This window comes from Canis lupus, chromosome 2 (assembly GCF_003254725.2).
Source record: "Canis lupus dingo isolate Sandy chromosome 2, ASM325472v2, whole genome shotgun sequence".
In the NCBI taxonomy this organism is placed as follows: Eukaryota; Metazoa; Chordata; class Mammalia; order Carnivora; family Canidae; genus Canis; species Canis lupus.
Window position 1 is genome coordinate 19,268,384 of NC_064244.1, and position 5,027 is coordinate 19,273,410.

Here is a 5,027-nt window from a genome sequence, read left to right on the forward strand (position 1 = left end):
CAGGGATCCCCTGTTTTAAAGCTTTTGAGGGAAGTGAAGTAGACACACAGTGCAGTCTGAAAATGGCTTGTGTTTTTATTGTCATTAGGAGATGGGTCTGGAGTGAGTATTCCCATATGCAAACTAGAATATTCAGGGTGTAAATTTCTCAAAGTGCATAAAGAGTGATTGCTTGGGCTTTCTTACCCAAATGTGAGAAAGGAGGGGAAAAGAGAGGGATGAGGCTTGAAAACTGTCCTCTCTCAGACGTCGAAAATGGAGTCAGACTCGTTATTACATGGATAAAAAACAGGCACTTTACAAAGCGAACCCTGAATGGCCAACAATAAATGAAAATACCCTCAACCTGATTAGTTATGGCAGTGCAAATTAAACCATAAAGAATCAAGGACACATGACATCATCAAAGGTCATAATTATCTTCTAATAACTGAACCCAAAGCCACAAAGACCTGAAATTTACCCAATAAGGAATTCAAAATAGCTATTTTGAGGAAACAAAATGAACTACAAGGAAATATAGACAATTCAGTGAAATAAAACAATACACAAAACAAAATGAGAACTTTAACAAAGAGAACTCATTAAAAAGGAACCAAAGAAAAATTCTGGAGATGAAGAATTCAGTGAATAAAATGAAGGAAGCAAAACAGAGTACCAACAGTAGGATATATTAAACAAAAAACAGAGTCAGTGAGTTTTAGAGAATAGGAACTCTGAAATAAATCAGAGAAGAACAAAGAAAAAATAATGAAAATGAATGAAGAAAGCCTATGTGATCTGTGGGAAACCACCAAAAGAATTAAAATCAGAATCACTGGAGTCCCAGAAAGAGAAAACAGAAAGGGAGTGATGGTAATTAAAGAAATAATGGCTAAGAACTCCTCAAACCTATATACCATGCATATTTTCAGACCACAATACATTAAAACTTGAAATCAAGCACAAGAAAAAATTTGGAAAGACCTCAAATACATGGAAGTTAAAGAACATCCTCCTAAAGAATATATGCATTAACCAGGAAATTAAGAAGGAAATACAAAAAATACATGGAAGCAAATTAAAATGGAAACACGACAGTCCAAAAGCTTTGGGATGCAGCAAAGGTAGTCCTAAGAGGGAAGTCTGTTACACTACAGGCCTAACTGAAGAATTGAGAAAAATTACAGCCTAACCTTACATCGAAAGGATCTAGAAAAATGGGCAGCTTGGGTGGCTCAGCAGTTTAGCGCCGCCTTTGGCCCAGGGCCTGATCCTGGACACCCAGGATCAAGTCCCACATTGGGCTCCCGGCATGGAGCCTGCTTCTCCCTCTGCCTGTGTCTCTGCCTCTCTCTCTCTCTCTCATGAATAAATAAATAAAATCTTTTAAAAAAGTAAAGTATCTAGAAAAGGAACAACAAATAAAGCCTAAAGCCTGCAGAGGAAGGGAAATAAAGATTAGAGCAGAAGTAAATGATAAGGAAGCAAACAAAAACAGGAGAATGTATTAACTAAACTAAAAGCTGGTTCTTTGAAAAAATTAATAAAATTGATAAACCTCTAGCCAGACTTATTAAAAGGAAAAGAGAAAGGACCAAAACAGATGAAATCACAAATGAAAGAGGAAAGATGACAAACACCACCATAGAAGTACATTATAAGAAGATACTGTGGAAAATTATATGCCAACAAATGGGCAACCTGAAAAAAAATGGACAAACTTCTAGAAACTTAGAAACTATCAAAACTGAAAAAGGAAGAAATAGAAAATGTGATGCCTGGGTGGCTCAGTGGCTGAACGTCTGCCTTCAGGTCAGGGTGTGATCTTGAGGTTCTAGGATTGAGTCTCACATCAGGCTTCCCACTCTGCCTGTGTCTCTGCCTCTCTCTCTCTCTCTCTCTCTCTCATGAATAAATAAATAAAATCTAAAAAAAAAAAAAATTGAACAGACTCATCCAGCAAAGAAATTGAATTCATAATCAGAAATCTCTCAACAAAAGTCCAGAGCCAGATGGCTTTCCAGGGGAATCCTACCAGACATTTAAGGAAGAGTTAATACCAGGGCACCTGGGGGGCTCAGTCAGTTAAGCACCAGCCTTCAGCTCAGGTCACAATCCCAGAGTCCCAGGATTATCCCATTATTTTAATTCAAAATGATCTTTTCCAAGACAAATTATGATAAAACTCTCAAAAATCAAAGAAAGAACCCTAAAAGCATCAGTAGAAAAAAAGATTGTAGATTTAAATAAAAACTTTTAAAAAATAAAAGGTACCTAGAGAACAGGAAAAAAAAAATTAGAAGACTGTAACCTACAAAGGAACCCCCATTAGGCTGCCAGTGGATTTCTCAGCAGAAACCTTACAGGCCAGAAGAGAGTGGGACTTAGCCCTTTCATAACCATATATATTTAAAGTGCTAAAAGAAAATAATTTCAACAAAGAGCACTATGTTGGGCAAAGTTATTCCTTCAAAAGATTTTCCCAGACAAATGAAAGCTGAGGGAGTTTATGGCCAGTAGACCTGCCTTACAAGAAATGCTGAAAGGAATTTTACAAGCTAAAATGAAAATACACTAATTACTAACATGAACATATACAATATACCGGCCAAAGTTAATGTATGCCAGATTCAGAAAAGTCTAATTTTATAGTATGGTGTGTTACTTACTTACATCATTTATAGTAATTAATAATAAAATGTAACCAGAGCTACTATAATTTCTCAACAAATACACAGTATAAAGAGAGGTAACTTGTGACATTAAAAGTAAGGGTATAAAAAAAAGAGTGGAAATTTTGTATATACAGTTAGGTTGTTACCATCATAAAATGGACTGTTAACATCTATGAAATATTTTATGTATGCTTCATGGTTACTTCAAAGCAAAAACCTATAGTAGATTCCCAAAAGATAGAGAAAGAGAATCAGAGCATGCAACTATGGAAAGTCACCATTCACAAAGGAAGACAGCAAGGGAAGAAAAAAAGGAACGATGGAAATACAAAACAATTAGGCAGCAATTAATTTTAAAAAAGATGATATTAGTATCCTTATATGTCAATAATCACTCCAAATTATTCTATGAATTGAATTTTCCAGTTAAAAGTCACAGACTGGCTAGATAGATTAAAAAAAAAAAAAAAAAAAAAACAAGACCCACATATATACTGCCTACAAAAGGCTTGCTTCAGCTTTAAGTATACACATATGTTCAAAGTGAAGGAACGGGAAAAGATATTCTATATAAGAAACCAAAAGAAAGTAGGAGTAACTAATAAGTCAGACAAAATTGACAGTAAGCTAAAATAGGAATAAGAGAAAAAGGTCATTATGTAATAATAAAGGAGTCAATTCATCAAAAGACAAAACAATTGATATACATGCTCAGCATTGGAGCACATAAATATATTAAGCAACAACTGACATATCTGAAGGGAAAAATAACAAAAAAACAGTAATAGTAGGGACTTTCAGCACCCTACTTTCTACAATGGGTAGATCATTCAGACAAACCTTAACAAGGAAACATTAGACAGTTTAGATCAAATATAAATATATAACATTCCATTCAACAGTAACAGAACAAACAATCTTCTGAAGAACATACAGAATATTCTCCAAGATAAATCATACAGTGAGCCACAAAAAAAAAAAAAAAAATCTTGGTAAATTTAAGGTTGAAATCATACCAAGTATCTTTCTTGACCACAGTTAAGAAACTAGAAATCAACAAACATGTGAAACTAAACAACACTCCTGAACAACCAATGTGTCAAAGCAGAAATCTAAAGGAAACTAAAAAATATCTTGAAAACAATTGAAAATGTAAACATAACAGACCACAATCTATCAGATGCTATAAAAGCACTTCTGAGAGAGAATTTTATAGTAAATAAGTGCATATATTAAGGAAAAAGATCTCAAATAACTTAAGTTAATACCTCAGGAACTAGAAGAAGAGGCAAACTAGTCAAAATTAGCATAAGGAAAGAAATAACAAAGGTCGGAGTAGAAATAAATGAAATAGAGATGAGAAAGCAAATAGAAAAAGATCAACAAAACTAGGAGCTGTGTTTTGAAAAGATAAACAAAATTAACAAAACTTTAAGGAAAAAAGAAGGCAAATCAGAAATGAAAGAGGAGATACTACAACTGACACCACAGAAATACATAGGATCATAAGAAACTACTATGAACATTTATGTGCCAACAAATTGGGTAACCTTGGAGAAATGGATAAATTCCTAGAAACATACAACTTTCCAAGGCCAAATCAAGAATGTACAGAAAATCTAAACAATCCAATAAAGAATAAAGAAATGGATTCAATTTGGAGTAGAATGGTAGTTACCTGGAGCTGAGGGTGATGGTAGAGGAATTGGAAGATGTTGGTCACAGGGTACATACTTGTAGTGAATAAGTTCTGGGGATCTAATGTACAGCATAATTATAAGTCAACAGGACTGTATTGTAAACATCAAAATTGCTAGATTAGAACTTAAATGTTCTCATCAAAAAAAAATAAGAAATGATTATACGTGTCATGACAGAGGTGTTAGCTAAAGCTGTGGTAGTAATCATATTGCAATATCTTAATGTATCAAATCAAAAAACTGTTCACCAAAACTTCTATGATGTTATATGTCAGTTGTATCTAAAAATATCAGATAAGCAGATTTTATCTGTTTCTGGGTTCTCTATTCCATTGATCTATATGTGTATTATCCACCAGTTTTATTGCATGAGTTGTAGTTGACGTGTTTGGAGGAATTGATTCATTTCACAAAAATGTGTGTTGTGTTCCCTTGTTGCTCTTAATGTGGGTAGAGTCAGCAGTGATATCCCTCCTGATATTGGTATATTGGTATATTTCCTTCCTGATATTGGTAATTTGTGTCTTCTCACTTTTTGTTGTGTGTCTAGCTAGATATTCATCAGTGTTTTTGACCTCTTCAAATAAATAACTTTTTAGTTCATGATTTTCTGTTGTTTTGATGTTCTCGTATGATCTGCTGTTACTTTTATTTTTTCCTTCCTTCTTGC